The sequence below is a fragment of the Saccopteryx bilineata genome, chromosome 1 (assembly GCF_036850765.1).
Source record: "Saccopteryx bilineata isolate mSacBil1 chromosome 1, mSacBil1_pri_phased_curated, whole genome shotgun sequence".
Taxonomy (NCBI): domain Eukaryota; kingdom Metazoa; phylum Chordata; class Mammalia; order Chiroptera; family Emballonuridae; genus Saccopteryx; species Saccopteryx bilineata.
Genome location: NC_089490.1, coordinates 28,350,184 through 28,367,967, shown reverse-complemented (window position 1 = coordinate 28,367,967; position 17,784 = coordinate 28,350,184). Strand labels below are relative to the sequence as shown.

General features: G+C 40.4%; 1 non-coding gene across 1 annotated transcript; it reads left to right on the top strand.

Annotated features, from left to right (window-relative positions):
- Nucleotides 1-4,830: 4,830 nt before the first annotated feature.
- Nucleotides 4,831-4,905, top strand: TRNAP-UGG (transfer RNA proline (anticodon UGG)). The gene has a single exon. It is a non-coding gene; the product is annotated as a tRNA-Pro (tRNA).
- Nucleotides 4,906-17,784: the final 12,879 nt, after the last annotated feature.

Sequence of the window (17,784 nt, the reverse complement as noted above, 5' to 3'; positions counted from 1 at the left end):
TTCTTCTCAAGAAACAGGTTGTCACACAGGCAGCTCTCTTCCCCAATGACACAAAATATTCCAAAGCAAATCTTCTCCTCCTGTAAGACTTCCGTAAATTTCATGTTTAAGTGTGGAGTAGTCATTGCTTTGTGAATTGCTAATACCAATTTGTCTTTCTTTTTTTTTCTTCTTTACTAAACAATAAAGGGAATGGTTGGAGCTTTAACAACCAAGACATAAATAAGAAAAACAGCTAGAAAGCAGAACACTGAGTGGCTGTTAAATGGTCAGCGCCTTTTTGGTCCTCCATAAGGATTAAGGGCTAAATGAATCTTTTCACATATTGTTACTTGGACACAAGGCACAGAATCAACTTCATTCTTCTCCTTTGAACCAAAACAACAGTTCGCACTGGGAAGCCTCCCACCGTCCCCTGAGTCAATTAAAGATCCTGTTACTGGAGTTATTTAAAATGGGTGTGTATAAAACGTTAGGGGGACAGATTGTGGGTCTAATCCCCAACCAACAGAGGGGAATGCACTGAACGTCCCCCAGGAGGTCACCCCTCCTGATGTTTGTGGGACACATGGTAGCAGAGATGGACAAACCAATTTGAATGAGATAAGAAAAGCCAAGCTTTCTCTTCCCTTTCCCCAAATCCTCAGCCACCTCACAAGCTGAATCTTTCAAATACACTTAGTGCTCAGGCAATTTGACACGGGTGGTAGATTAACACACCCACACAATACAAACAGGGAAGGGCCACCCCCTCATGGACGCCAAACTCCCGGAATCAGCTGCCGCATAGTAGGCCAAAAGCCAGCTCAGAAAGACCAGAACTGTATCTGTGACTCTGTCTGTCTTTATTTCAGGTCTCGATGGGGCCCCGGGGAGAAGGAAGTTCCATAGCTTCTCGAAAAGTCCTGAGATTGACTTGCTTCCTTTTTTAAGAAGGGGAAAAGAAATCCGCTTTCCAGTGACTTGCTTTCTTTTATTTGCTAAATTGTGGCAGTATTCAGGGGCCATTGGTGAGGGAGAACAGAAGGAAGAGTCCTAAGAGACTAGGATGCCCCCAAATCCAGATATGATAAAAGAAACATTGCATGCTTTGTCATTTCTGTATATCCTTTTTATATTGTCATTGATGACCATCTTCATTCTCAGACCTTCCCTCTGCTAATTACATCATGAAACTTACAGGAAGACACGCAGAGAAACTGAGCTCCAAGGGCACACAGTCACGGACTGGAGTGTGCGCGCAGCCCTGTCCAGAGGCTGCGCGGAGGGATTCCCCGTTGCTTCTGCTGAATGGAGACCACAGGGATCAGAGCAGAGGAGCCCAACGCATCCGCATGATCTAACAAGGCTTTCTTGTTCTCCTGTTTACCCCCACCCATAAAAACAATAGAGTTAGAGAATCATTTAAAAATAAGTGTTTAAAGGCTAGTTGCTCTTGGTCTAAAAGATAAATAATGTGTTTTTGTTTTCAAAAGTTTCCAAAAGCTTGAACACATGCTAAATTTATCCTGAACGGTGGGCTCTGAAACCTACCCCTTCCCACTAAACTTTAGCGTCCTTCTCTGACATCTCTTTATTTCTTGCATATCCCCTCCCCAATTTCACACCAAAATGAATCAGTGGGCAAAATTTTAATCATTCTTTCAGGACACCGTAAATTAAAGTAAAAATAATTTTTTCCCCTTCCCCCAGATTTTATTATTTATTTTAATTAGTTGTAGCCCTGTAAGTTTTTTTTTTTTTTAATCATAGTGTTAAATCTTGTGCTAAGTGACATTTAATTCTCTCAGATTTGCCACAAAATATATTGGGGTTTTTTTCTTGATATTATCAAGCTTTTTTTTTTTTGCATTTTTCCGAAGCTAGAAACGGGGAGGAAGTCAGACTCCCGCATGCGCCTGACCGGGATCCACCCGGCACGCCCACCAGGGGGCGATGCTCTGCCCATCTGGGGTGTTGCTCTGCTATCCAGAGCCATTCTAGTGCCTGAGGCAGAGGCCACAGAGCCATCCTCAGCACCCGGGCCATCTTTGCTCCAATGGAGCCTTGGCTGCGGGAGGGGAAGAGAGAGACAGAGAGGAAGGGGGGGGGTGGTGGAGAAGCAGATGGGTGCTTCTCCTTGTGTGCCCTGGCCAGGAATCGAACCCGGGACTCCTGCATGCCAGGCCAACACTCTACCACTGAGCCAACCAGCCAGGGCTAAGCTTTTTATTTAAAGAGGGAATGCTTGTGATCAAAGACATGATATAATTGAGAGCAGTTAATACATATGGTGTTGTCGAAACATTAAGCACTGAATATAAATGTTCACAGTGTCCCATACTCGGTCATTTTAAGTACAGTTTGAAAATGTTAAAAATAGTCTCTATCCAGGAAGCATCCTCTGAAGAAAGAGAGATTAAGTTTTGCTCAGGGTATATTCACTTTATGGAAAACCTAGATTTCGTGAGAGCAGGGATTTTTCCCAGGGACACATGAACATTTTTCAGTGATGACAAAACTCAAATCTATAAACAGAGCTGGTAATCTGGAAGCAATATACTACTAAAGTCACTTAAGTCCTTTCAAAACATGGTGTAAAGCTACCATAAAATTTTTTTCAGCCATTGGTAGGGGGTGGCGGGTGGCCTGTGCAGTTCCTTTAGGGAACTACTTTGGTCTCTCTGCCCATCTGCATTAATACACAATTGGAGTGCACTTCTCAGACTTCCCAAGTACAGCCTGACCCCTACTCCTATCATTTACTGGTTTCTTGGAGGAATCTTTAATTTTGCAGAATACTACTTTTTCAGCACATCCTCTACCTTGCCTTTTATCTTATGTTTTTGCACACTGCTTATCATGTACATACACAAGTACATATTGGAAATAAATATGTGCTTTCCCACAGCTTCTGAGCAATTATAAATAATTTTCAATGTATGAAAGAGGAACAAGGATGTCATTATTTTCAAGCCTACTCATAAGGTATATGTTAATTTACAAATTGCTTAAAAGGAATTGGAATTATTGGTGTAAACTGTGCTCAGGGATGCTTTTGACCATTATTTGTCTCCAAATAAATGAGCACTAAGGGACTTACACATCATGTGTACCCATGCACTCATCTAAAGTGATAGCTCTACATATGTATTCCAACTAGTAATATATCTTACTCTATGGCTCTGTAGAAGAATATTCTTGTGTCTTTAAATTTAGATATATATTTGCCCCCCAAAAAGGTAACATTTTCTGTAAAACTCATATGATTCCTTTTATGTCAATTGCATGTGATTATTAATTAGTGATTGTTATCTCCCCTCATAGATTTGTAAGAGATAGGTCTATTGTCCACCCTACACCCTTATATTACTTGATTTACACGATCTGTCAAAGTGCCTAGCACAGTGTCTCGAGCAGAATTGATGTTAAATCAAGTCTTGTTAAGTATGTCTCATTTTCTTCCATTCTTTGTTTACTGTTAACATCTGATGGAGAGTTGAGGGAGCCGGAAGATTCATCCTCTATATGGACTCAAGGGGTCTCTTTTCCATGTTTGGCAGCTCTGAGTAAAAGAATTCCTGATGTCTACAGTATAAAGTATGAGTGCATACCTTTCTAAGGATGGTCTTCACCTCGTGCATGACATCGAAAGAGATAGTAAGGAATTACCTTTTCTAAGATATCAGACAAGTTTTTGAAATAGTTTTCTCCTTGGTGGATGGAGTAGTAGACAAAGGTTGCTGTTTTTGTGCTTAGTTTTTAACTGTGAAATATATGGAGAAAGAAAAAACAAAGTTCTGCTTGTTTTGTGTTTTCCTCAATTTCTAATACCACTGACTTAACTTCAGTACATAGAACTACCCTCATACTTTGGGCAGTCAATCATGCCACATGGAGCAGGAGCCCTCAAGCTGGGGATATTGGATACAGGGAAGAAAATACTATAAACTGTAAATCAAAGATGATGTCTAGTTTATGAGAATTTTGCCTGAAGACACATTTTTATTCCCAAAAGCCTCTTTGCTAAAGCATTTATTATGGATCCTAATTCCTCTTGCAAACTTAGTTGATACTCATGGATATCTTTTGCATACAGAGCGGGGCACATGCCGTCACAACTGGTGCATCTGTTGGGTAAGGGCAGAGCGAAGAGGAGTTGATTACAGAGAGAAGGGCGGGCAAAGGTAGCTGCCTAAACAATAATGTAGCAAAATTGTTCACTCTCTGAGCCACTCCTGACACCCTATGCCTTAGAACCATCTCTTTGGGACCACCAGCTGAAAAGTTTACATTTGGAGAAGTAATTTTCTGTGTGCTCCAAAGCAACTTCATGATCGGTTTTGCAATAATTAAAAAAATATTTGCCGTCTTCAGATCAGCTTCCTTCGAGTCCGTGTTTACTTAATTCATATTTCTGAGGCTTTCTGGCTTGGTTTCACTTGAAAGGCAGCATTCTTGTCCTTTTCCCCTTGTCCCAGCATGTTTAAAGTTGAGAACTGCATTTTTCCTTGCTTCCTTATGAGTTATTGCCAAACTACAAGGCATGTGTCTTTTATTCATCCTCTGCAAGTCCCCAATAAATATAAATCCTTATTCTCCCAATTAGACAAAAATAAGATCATTTTATTAAAATAATTATTTATACCTGACACATGGTGGCACAGTGGACAGAGCTTCAACCTAGAACAGTGAAGTTCCAGGTTCAAAACCCTGAGGTCACCGGTTTGAGTATGGGATCATTGACATGATCCTATGGTAGCTGGCTTGAGCCCAATGTTGCTGGTTTAAGCAAGGGGTCATTGGCTCTATTAGAGCCCCCTGGTCAAGACTCATATAAGAAGCAATGAGGCCCTGGCCGGTTGGCTCAGCGGTAGAGCGTCGGCCTGGCGTGGGGGGACCCGGGTTCAATTCCCGGCCAGGGCACATAGGAGAAGCGCCCATTTGCTTCTCCACCCCCCCCTCCTTCCTCTCTGTCTCTCTCTTCCCCTCCCGCAGCCAAGGCTCCATTGGAGCAAAGATGGCCCGGGCGCTGGGGATGGCTCCTTGGCCTCTGCCCCAGGCGCTAGAGTGGCTCTGGTCGCGGCAGAGCGATGCCCCAGAGGGGCAGAGCATCGCCCCCTGGTGGGCGTGCCGGGTGGATCCCAGTCGGGCGCATGCGGGAGTCTGTCTGACTGTCTCTCCCCGTTTCCAGCTTCAGAAAAATACAAAAAAAAAAAAAAAAAAAGAAGCAATGAACAACTAAGGTGACACAACTATGAGTTGATGCTTCTCATCTCTCTCCCTTCCTCTCTTTCTTGCTAAAATAAAAAAAAATATATATATATATATTTAGAGAGAGGAAGGTATGAGTGTATATATATATATAGAGAGAGAGAGAGAGAGAGAGAGAGAGAGGGAGAGAGAGAGAGAGAGGGAGAAACATTGTTGTTTCCCTTATTTATGCACCCTTTGGTTGATTTTTAAAAATTATTTATTTATTTATTCATTTTAGAGAAGAGAGAGAGAGAGAGAGAGAAGGGGGAGGAACAGAAAGCATCAACTCCCACACATGCCTTGACCCGGCAAGCCCAGGGTTTTGAACCAGCAACCTCAGCGTTCCAGGTTGACACTTGATCCACTGCACCACCACAGGTCAGGCTGATTTTTAAAAGGTTTTCCATTGATTTGAGAGAGACAGTGAAGAAGGGGGAGAGAGAAAGGGCAGGAAACAGAGAAAGAGAGGAGAGAGAAAAACATCTACTCTTTGTTCCACTTAGTTGTTCCATTTAGTTGTGTATTCATTGGTTGCATCTCATCTGTGCCCTGACCAGGCATCAAACCTGCAACTTGGAATATGGGGATGATGCTTTAGTCAACTGAGCTACCTGGCCAGGGTTAAAAGCTCACTTTCTTTAGCTGTGCACTGAATTATTTTCATTCACAAAGGCATCTTATATAGGTGTTTCCCAATAGTCGGAAAAATCAGGCTACGCAGACCCTGAAAACTGTCTTCCATCCTTCTTCATCACCCGCTCCTCATCATGACACCATGACATGGTTAACTAATCCCAAAGTCCGTAGTCGGGTTTTCTCTCCTCTCCCTTATTACCTGTCACATCTGTTCCAGCAAAATTCTACAGAGATTTCCGCACCTTAGTGTTAGTTTTAGTTTTAGTCCACTGATATTAAGCAAAATCTTAATCAGCCAAATTCTGAATGGATAGAAGAATATCTCTGTAGACAGCTCCTCAAGAGGTTCTCAAAATAAATTTTGACCTAAATGGGAGAATAAAATACAAGTTCTCCTTTGGAGTATTCAATATTTTCCCAAATCTTGGAAAGGTATATTTTTACTGCGTCCATTTAAGGCACCCCTCAAGATAACAGGAACCAAAACTATCAAGCCTCACTCTCATTCACTAACCTCTCGTCACACTTAGAGTTTGCTTTGTTCTTCTGGTAGTTGACACATAGGCCTGGCATGAAGCTTTGGCCTAAGATGCTGGACATCACTGAGAAAAACAACTGCCCACTGAATTATTGTAAATAGTCTTGTAGACACCACTTTGTCCTGAAGGTGGCTCATCCAAGAGGACAAAGCACTCCCAGTGTCGGGTAGGAGCCTTCCCCTGGGTCCCTCAGCCTGGTCTTCTTGAGCTGAGGTGGTATGAAAAGACTAGGACACTGAGCCCAGACAGCGAAAACAACTAAAGAAGAGATGAGACACTTGCAGGGCTGATTTGGAGCGCTAAAAGAGAAACTCGGTGTTATAGGGTGAAGGATGCCTCGAGTCTGAAGGGGTGGTGTAGTTTCTTCACTGAACCAAAGTTCTGTTATTTTCTCTAGGTTGCAGGGAATGTTAGCTTTCAGACTTCTGCCTTTTCACTTCTCCAGCCTGAACATTTCTTTTCACTGGAACTCCCCTAAGCTTCTCTGTGCCCATACGCTTTTTCTCATGCCTCGCATTTTTTCCCCTTCCAATTCCAAAATCTTTCATTTAAATATTAGATATTAATTCACACTATAGAACAAATGACTGATAATACCTGTTTGTGAAGGATTCAAATTGCATACATGATATTTAAGAATATGGAAAGAAAGATCGACATAGTTGCTATCAATTTCAGAAATTAATATAGGGGAATATAAGAGTTTAGGGGACAGAGAGAGGCTCAACTGAGACCCCTAGCATTGTGCAAAGTAGGCTGTACTCTACCTTGCATATACAGAATCTATCAGAAAATTTGTTACTACGGTACTTTTTCATAAAGATATCTCCCCACCCCCTGCCCAATGTTAACCTTAACAGGAATGACAAATATAGAAAATATATGATTAACTGTCTGAGAATCAGAGGCATTCTAATGAAATGATGCAATCCAAAGAACCATTTTATATTCCAATAATTCCACATTCATGTCAGACTGATGGTGTCATCCTCCAAATTCCCTTATTTTAATACAAGATTCAAATTTGGTGATTCATAAGCCACATAAGATGATATATTTGGCATGTAACAAACACTCATTCATCCATTTTATCAAGAAATTGAATGCTTTTTACTAGCTAGGAACTCTAATTGAACAGTAGTTATCAACCATGGTGATCTACTACCCTACAGTATGTATTTATATGCTTAGTAAATGTCTACTGAGAGGTAATTTATGCCAGGCACTATTTTAACTACTGTGAATACAGTAGTAAGCATGGCAAACTTCTTGTTTACATGTAGCAGGGTTTTTTTTTTTAACTAAGACTTTCCAATATTTTTGTCACAAAGAATTTTCAAAAAATTTCCCAACAATAATGCACCTCGCTTATTTGCATCTCAATTCCGAGAGAAGAGTTTTGAGTTATTTCCCTGTGTTCTTCCATTAGAATGTGTCAAACAAGAAAGTATTAGAATTAGTGCTTTGCACAGAAAACGTTTTTGGGAATAATTTTTAATGAAACTAAGTAAGTTTTAGGATTAACAATTCATTCAATTTATCATACTAAATTCATAAAAAGTATATTTTGGAATGATGGTAATCCAATCAACACAAGACTTAAAACAATGCTTCTTAGTCCTTGGTTGGATTCCTAACATGCCCTCATCACTGGCTTCCATTTGGTTATCAAATGGAGCTTAAAGTTCTGAGTGTGTTTGCTACCATCCACTGACCTTGGGTTTGCACAGAGTTGAGGAAAGCGCTCTCATTATCATCACTCTTACACTCCACCTCAAGGACTTGCCACTGCTATAATAAATGCTAAATGAATCAGTGCACGATCCAGAATCTGAACTTATATCTCTAAATCCTGCATGCTAGGTTTTGTTTGAACTTGGTAGAGATGGGAGAGGTTGATGATTATGTTATTAAAACTTTTTTCATTTCCTAATCCTTGCTACCTTTTTAAAAACATCTTGGGTATGTTTTGTCCTACATCTGTCATCATTTGATTCCTCTTTCATAGAAGGTGATCAACCAATGCTTGAAACTTGGTAACCTTCTAAGTTGGGTTCCTGGAACCAATTCCAGTGTGTGTGTGTGTGTGTGTGTGTGTGTGTGTGTGTGTGAGTGTGTGTGTGTGTGTAGGTTTCCCCACACACCAACAAGCAATTATTAAAAACCCATTGCTTTTTGCTCAGGAACATTCCAAGGGTTTTAGGAGCTGTGAGCCAGGAACTGTGGATGAAGACCAAATACATATGAGATATATTTTGCTCATCTGAATAACCAAATATATGTATTTCTTTTTTAGTTTTAATTTTCCATTATTTGAGAGAGAGAGAGAGAGAGAGAGAGGTGAAAAAGGAGAGAGAAGCTTCAACTTGTTGCTCCACTTAGTTGTTTTCTTCAGTTGTGCACTCTTTGATTGTTTCTCCTATGTGCCCTGACCTGTGATCAAACCTGAGACCTCAGCATTTTATCCACTGAGCCACCCGGCCAAGGTATATTTTTAATAAATCACAGTAACTTACCTTTCTAGCAAATCGAGACATCTGGAACTACAGTACTTTTTAAAATTCAATCTAATAACCTTGTCAGCCTTTGCTAAACCTTGTTTTCAAAGGTTCTCCTTTCTAAAACCAATGTCTCCAATCACCCCAAGTGCACCTGACAGAGCACCTGCCAGGGGCCGAGTGACAGGCGATACAGACCGGGGTTCAATCCTTTCACCTCCCATCCACGTCATTCCTGTAGCAGCTCCCTGATCATGGCCCTCACTTCCCTTCGCAGACTTCTGTGTACAACCCCGAGAGGCAGCCTGTCTCCAATGTGTGTCAAAACCATTGTTTGATTTCATCACTAGACGTTTTAGAAATATATTAGTTAAATATGTTTTGTATGTGTGAACAAAATAGCCAACTGACATAATTTTTAAAATTTCAACCAGTGGAGGTTTTCTTCATATTAACACGGGGTTGAAAAGCTATCAGTTGAGGATTTCAAGCCCAGGACTAGTAGGCAAAAGAGTTACACATCAAAGAACCTAATTTTAAGTTCCAGAATCTCACAAAATTGAAAATGTGGCATTCAGGGCAATTCCCCATAAGTCTAAGTTATAGGAAGAGAATGGGAATGCCAGGCAGCCGAACAATGCCTACAAACGAAGTTGTTGGCACATTGCTTGTTAGAACCGTATTTTATTAGCAACAAATGTGGCCATCAACAGAGCAAGGGCATTTATCAGCATCTTTCTGCAGGGAGTCCACTGCTCAGTTAATATAGATTGCACCTCCCTGATAACTTTGAAGACCTTTGCAAGCAGCAAGTAGCAGTTAAAGAGGGAAAGTGAAGCTGAAACAATGCCAGAATCTTAATGTAACATCTGTGGGTAACTTTGAGAGTTCCAGATAAAAACAAGTCTCTCAATAGTTTCAAAAATTAAACATCATCTTTAGTAAAAATAGTGGGAATTTAGTATAGTCACCAACAGAGGGGATTTCATGTGTCTGAAGAGGTAAAAAACTAACAAAAAAACCCCACAAAAACACAAAACAAACAAACATACCCTGCCTGAAATTATTCGATTTAAAAGTGAGGAATTGGAGCTCTCTGAATGATCTGCCTTTTTCAAAGCATTTGTCCTGGTTTCAAGACATCCTAAAAATGTTTCACTAGTTCTACTCTTGACGTTAAGGCATAGAATCCCATACAATTCTGTCCTTGCTTGCAAACCGTGGCAGTTGTTGGCTGTGTTTGTGTCACGTACCCTTCATCATGTTACAAACTCAGCAGCCCCTGTCTCCCTCTCACCCCGCGCCTCTCCTCACATCCAGCGCTGAGCTGTGCGGGGTGTGCAGTCAGAAATGCCTATTGAATGAACTTCTTGTCTATGTTGATCCTATTAACCAGATAATTGCCTAATCTCCACTTGGCTTTGTGCTCTATAGGCACAACATAACAGGTGAAGTGAATAAAAGCTCTCTTCAAGCAAATAAGCTCATGAATAGGGTCTTTTTCTGAGAGGGCATGGTCTCCTGTACTTCTGGAAGACAATGTTCATCGCACACCAATGAGCAGATTAGACCCAGAGTAAAGTTGGCCCAAAATATCAGATTTAGTGTCAACACAAACAAATCTTTATAGAGGAGAAGTCAAGGGGAAGCCGCACACCAACAGGACTTCCCCTTTCCATCTCCACTTCTCTCTGAGCAAACATCGGAACCGCAGACATCCCAGTCACCAGCAACGCTGTTTACTTGGGCTGAGGCAAAACTCAATAAGATTGATTCCAAGTTACAGAGCCAGGGATACAGAGGAGAGCTGTGGTATGAATGTGGGGGGGGGGGGGGAGAAGAGAGAGAGAGGAAAGAAAAAAGAAAGTATCTGTGCTAGCACACACAATAGTCAGGTTGCTAAATGTGTCAGGAGATTGTAGGAAACGCTCCACCTCTCAACAGACCTGTTTGCATCTGAGATGCAATTAACGAGCGTTTCAGGGGACATTCTACTGTTCCTGAAGGTCAAGAATGTTCACTTGAAGAAAGTTATTTCAAGCAGCTACCTGTATGTCTTCTATCCCCAACCCGTGATACACTAAAAATATAAATATGTGACCCATCACAATATTTTCAAATTGGGTAACTACAGAGAATATTTTGGCAAGGGTGCTTAATCTAAAATGTTCAATTTTAATCAGTTTGAACTATGGTCTGTCTTTCTGTGAACTGAAAGCCACCAATCAATTTTCCTTTATCTTTTTTTCTGTTTTTCTTACCCAAGGCAATGCCTTTTGTAAAAGGGTATTTATTTTTAATGGATTTTTTAATGAATTTTTCAGTCAAGCTATTAATAATGCCATTAATTATAGGCAGCTTGTATTAAAGTGCACGCTGGCCTCTTAATCCTGACCCCCAGCTATTGGCTTGCAGCTAATCCAGCCTGGTGCTTGGCAGAGAAGGGCAGGACTCAGCCAGCGGCTGCTAGGAGACGGGATGGGAAAGGCAGAACCATGGGATAAGAGGGAGGAGGGCTCAAATGGAACGTTTTGTCTCTTCTTTGCCAGAGGGCCTGAAGTTTAAAGCCAGATGATGTGGGAGTGGGGTGGGATAATCCCGTGGATGCCATGCAAGCACTTAGAAGAACTTCCCAGTGGAAGGGCTTTGCTCTGCCTTCAAGGCCTGGCCGGTTTGATAACCCCACAGGAACACTGCGCTCTCTCACCTGAGGCGCTTCTGTGAGCCGGCCTCGGCTCCAATCTGCTTAAATCGACCAGACAGAAGCCCCCGCTGCATAATGCATTCCAATCCCTAGCTTTCTCTCTTCTGCACCCCAGCTTCCTTGCATTAGGGAAAGTGTTTAATTACCATTTGCTTTCAAGATAATTCAGTGTTGCGGGATCTCATCCCTGAGTGAAAACGTTGCTGAGGGTGTAGGGCGTTGGGTGTGCTGTGCGTCTCTAAGAGCGCTGGCAGGTAGCGTGAGCCAATTTTGAGGTTTCATGAGTAACAGCAAGTTTTGGGAGTCTTTTGTTGATTGTTATGGTTGACGCGGGAGTTCCATCTAAAAGAAGGGAAAATACTTTAATGTGAAGTTCGTAGAAAAAAAAAGGCTTCCAGGGACTCCGGCAGCCCAAACTGGAGAAAGGAAACGTCAGCAATAACAACTAAAAAATGCCGAAAGTAGACAGCTGAATACATTCTAACCGTGATCATGAAACAGAAAGGCAGGAAAAGAGGAACTCATGGGTCTTCCTGACAGCAGCTTATTATGTCTCTCAAAGGGAGTGGTGGTATGTAATTGGGATGAGAGAAAATATTGTCTGTAATAACAAATCCATTCTAATCAAAATAAACAATAGTCCCCGTGACATTGATTTATGAAGGACAGTGTTATTGCTATTTTCTGGTGCAATGATTTTGACATAAACCAACATGAAATCTCACTTTTAATTAATACCCCAAGTAAGTCTGAGTTTAATTCTCCAAAGAAATGGAAACAAGTTGAGGGGTTTATTTCACATTGGATTTTGATAAATATTTACATTGTGTATCAAAATGGAAGCATTTTATGGGGAGTTGATTTCAGAAGCAACTGATTTATTAATGACACTTTACTTAACCTTCTTTCAACTATACACATTATCAGTTTCTCATCTGCCTGAATTTCTGCAATTAAAAAGAAAACCGTATATTAATGGGTTGTATTTATAAGGACAGATAGGGATAATCATCACATTAGATTAAATTGGTTCTTCATGTAACCTTTGCATAATATATGGCTTGCATGAATTTGAGGCTATGCTACATTTTGAGCACAGATTGGTGAGTAAAAACAGCATGGTTCTACCCTTACCAAGCTTAAAGTTAGCCAAGGTGCCTCGGTAATGCCAACATCTATTCTCTTTCTAAAAGTTTTCTTCTCACCACCTCCCTGCCCCAACCCTATAGGAAATAAAAATTAATTTACGACTTGATCATATGCATGCCACAGATCACCACCAAAATGTTTCCTGAGAATACTGGAGATGTCCATTATCAAAGACATGGGAAACAATTACTTTCTTTTATTACTTCTACCTTTGATGACTATAGAATTTTTCTATTAAAGCTAAGAGCAAGCTTATTCATCTGAGACAGTCCTCTCTGCTGATATCTATATGGAATTATCCTATGGAAGAGTTTTATTCACCATTGACTTCCTATGACTCGGAGCAGGGCTCGAGGTTGTGTCTGTGGCCTCATTTGAGAGGTCAACCATGCCAGTTCATCACAATCTGGCCCGTGTCCATGCTCTTTTCAGCTCTAGGTACTTGATGGTCAAGCCAGACCCGGAACTCTGAACTGCATAAGAAGAAATATTCTTCACATGACCTGTCATTACTGCATTTACCTTATTTTCTTAATATATGTGAGCATTTGGCTTATGGTTTCAGAGGATAAGCAGAGATTCTCTGTAGATTACCAATAGTTTACATGCTTGACTTCCCACCAAGCTGCGATCTGGGGGGGGCCACAGTGTACCTGTTTTCTTCTCAGTCTTCTCAGGGGAGCAAAGTGAGAGACAGTTAGCCCTCCGAACATGGGAATGAGTGAGACAATGACAGGTGGAAAAATGCAAGGGACGTACGATGTGAGGATATTTTAATTTTGTCCTTAAGCAAAGCTGGTTCATATCAAATTGTCATTGAACCCTTGATCCTTTTAGTCGTATTCTAACCTCTAACTGTCCACAGCTAGATAATTGTGGACCTGTTATTTAATCTCTCTATTATTTTCTCATCTTTAAAATGGGAATAAAAATCCCTGCTTCTCAGGGTAATGGCCCTTAAAGAATGCAAAGTCCCCATGAAGGAGCATTTGTGGGAGCTCAGGACAAGGTAATAAGCTTATTATCATCCTTGTTCCCTGACGCAGCATAAATTAAAACCATGCCACTTGACATTCTTTATATAAAGTGTGTCATTTCCAGGAAAATAACTATGTCCATCCCTTGACTTAACTCCTATGCCTTAGCGCATATGCTTGATTTAGCTGGAGATAGACCTCATTGTCCATTGCATTACTGAGATAGATTACAAATCTGGAAGCCAGCTTTATACAATTAAGAGGTGCAAGAGCAAACAGAATTCTCACCAAACATTCCTGAGAGCCTTCTGGGTACCTTTGTGAATTTTTCCATGCATAAAAAAAATGTGAGGACTTATTATTATTTTTTAATTTAAGGAGCTTAATGTTACTTGTGGCTTCTCAGGGTTCCAGTTCAAAATCACACTCAATGGGGACAAACCATTCCACAGGTTACTGTCAAATGAAGAGGAGTCCATGGAACTTTAATTTATGAGCATTTTACATGAAACTCATTAAAGAAGTATTCCATGCTCACATTTGAGAGCTAGGATTTCTTCCCAGCAGATTCATAGCTTTGTAAATTGTGTCTCAACAGAAGCAGCTGAGTGGAGTTAGACAGGTGGTAGGACACTCGGGGTGTCATAGATGCCCAGATTGCGGCCCTGGTGTCGCTCTTCATTCTGTCACAGTTGGAGTGTCATTGTTAGGTTAGTTGTCCCAACGTGTTTGTGGTTTTTCTCTGCTTGAGGGTTTTGCACTAGCTCAAAATTTTGAAAATTTTCAGAACAAATGAAACTAAATTTACCTAGCTGATTTCAAGTGCGTTGGTTGTTTTAGCACATGTTCAAAGTTCTTCCTATCTTTCCCTCAGAATATTTCCAGGGAAGATGCAGTTCCTGTTGCTATGGTGGGGGAAACTTCATGGTTGCATTCAAGTCCGACATTCGATGTTAGCTTCATCATCGAGCCAGACCAGCCAGAGTCCTAAAAGATTACAGGCTCATTTAAATGTCTGTAGCACAGTGATGTGAAGAAGGCAGAGACGGACTCTCTTACTCAGCACTTGTTTGGAAATACAGTAGAGGACTCAGAGGTCTGATCTTTCTGATCACAAAAGCTACATTTAGTTAATTGGGCAGCTTGTGTCCAGGAATATAGTTTAAATCTCTGTTCACGCCAGATCTTCAGTATCTTCTTTTAATTTTATCCTCAGACTTCATCAAGTTTATATATATATATATATATTATATATATATGTATAATATATATAATATATATATCAGTGACTTGTAAAGCCAGATGCAAATTCTAGAAAATTTCTCTACAGAAAAGTTTTGTGAAAAGAGTGGGATAATCTGAGTTCAGCTTGGTCTTCTATATCTGTCACTAACTATATTCACTCTTTCTTCTCTGCGGGAGGCTGCAATTTTATACACTGTGGAAGCTATTGCAGAATAGAAATTCTACGCTTCCATAGATTTAAAATAAGTCAGGTAGGGGATAAGTTAAATGCATCTGAGATAAGATGGAAAAGGATCTCATTATTTTCCCAAGGGGTACAAAATAAAACACAGGAATGTTTGGTACATCAATGTTGGAGTGATCGGACACAGCCTTAGGAACCTATATTTTTATAGTTCTTCAGACCCTCTCCCCTGCTCGCAGCCACTCTCAAGTAAATAGCACAAAATAGTTAGTTTCTGTCTGAAAAGAAAGAAGCCTGTGTGTGTGAATGGTTTCCTATGGAGGTCATGACAGCACTCATCAACGTGACTCACTTTCCCCACTTCCATGTTCAATACGGCACTTCAGAAGATGCCCTGGAATGGGCCCTTACTTTTAGGTAGCACCTCGCCTTGATTTTACAATATGTTTTTAAGTTCATTTCTTCCTACTATCCAAGTAATAACCTCATGCAATAGATAGAAAAAAAAATAGTATCTCCATTTATAGACTAGAAGATTTAGGCTCAGCAATCCAAGCGATGTCCACCATCCTAGAATGTTAAGTGGCAGGGTTAGGATCTGATCCCAGGTCACCTAAGTCTCCCGCTAGTGGGCTTGCCATTGTGCTCAGTTGCATTCATCGCTACTTAATGCTGACAGAAGTGAACTTGACTTATTATAGTGTGTAGAGAAAAGTATGATAGAAACTGGGTTGATAAGTTGAATTATACAAAGTTAAAGTTTCCATTCCACCCCAGCATTCTAATTGTGTTTCTGGACCCCTTTGGAATGTTTAGGCTACACAGTGAGGAAGATGAAGATCCTAGCTAGAACTGTTCTCACCCCCTCCCCCCTTTGCAAACAGCAGAGATACTTCTCACAGGGCTTTTGGTTCCACATCAAATAAGCAACATGCAGTATCTTGAGTGGAAGGCTATAAAATTAAAACTAAATCTTTGAAAACATTCAGCTCATTCAAATCATATATAAGTTAACTAAGGAAAAATAGGTTATATCCCCAAGATGTCTCAGAAAAATTGATAGAAACCTAAGTAAGGATTCTGAAGGAAAAATGGTGGACTAAACCAAGTTCTAAAATCATTCTAGGCCTATTCAACTCTGTCTCTCACCCAGCTGGTGGTGGGTGGTGAGGGGCAGGGGCAGCATAGAGGATGCTACACACTGTCTCACAGTCTCCAACTCTAGCTGAGTGGTCTAGGAAAATGACTTCTGTTCAGACACAATCAGGGACAGGAAATTAGTCTTTCTGGACTCCTCTTCCTTCCATCTTTCAATTAATTTGTTGGCAGGGCAAACCAGTATGTTGCCAAACTTGATGATCTTTGTACATGGTCGCAGAGGTCTTCTCCTTTCTGTGTCTTATTGTAACTTTCAGAGAAAATGTACAAGAGTAGGAAGGGCTGCCCAAATGAATATTCTATATCTATTATATATAAATCTAAAACTATTTCAAATCCTTGACCTGTTTGCTTGTTTTTCTCATTCATTCTTGCCCTTTCTTTCTCATCTCTTCTGATGTATGTCTTTAAAGTATTTTTTAATGCTCTCTGGAAAATAATTTAATGTTTTTCCCAATCCCAGTCCTTTTCTTTTCCTCGGGAAGTTCCGAGTGGCTGACACTTTGTTGTGTTGTGTCACGTGCTAGTTATTTTGTTTTGACAGAGCTGGGTTATGGATTCAAGGGTAGGAAACAGCCAAAGAACAAAAGGAGCCCAATTCATGCTGGAGCTTCTCTGTCTTCCCAGTGGGACTGTGTTTTTGTTTGTTCTTCAGAGGAGTGAATACTGATCAGACTAAATTTAAGACCCACGGGGAAGTTATACATATGATAAAATTCTTTGGGTCCCGAACAGGGTAACACACGTTATGATTTCACAAAGTACTGATGAATCTCAGTAAAAACCAGGGTAATGGAGTGCCCAAGGGACTGAAGTTCCCTCTCTCATTTCTCACTTTCTTTATTTTCTCTTAATTCTTGATAGCCCCCACCTTTCCAACATTTCTCCAGGGAGGTATACAACTCTGCAGCTTTTAAAAACAAAAATGACACTCAGTGAGCTTTCCGAGTAAACAAGAGCTGTGTTTGTGTACAGAGTCTGCTTTATTGGCCCGATATAACAGACATCTTTCACAGAGCCTTGTGAACAGCAGGAACTGGGACATGGCTCCTGGAATCATGATTATCTTATGGTATTCTGGCAAGTAAAAGCAATTCAAACTTTTCAGCTCTATCTAATTTTAACCCATGCATGTAGACAGAGTAATATACTACAATGTGGATAGTTGTAATTTGATGATTCCAACAAATCATAAACCTTTTCCTTTTACTTTATAGCTTACCTGATTAGGAAGAAAAACTGCAATGTCTAACAATAAATGTCAATATATGTATGTGTATATATATATATATATATTTATAGACAGATAAATATATAGATAGAGAAATTTTATTTTATAGAAACCTTTAAGGACAATTTGATAACTATTAATCTTAACTAATTTGAATGAGCCACAGAAAATAAAAAGTTAGAGTATGACTTCTTCATTGTTTAATTATATTCTTTTCCTCATTGACAT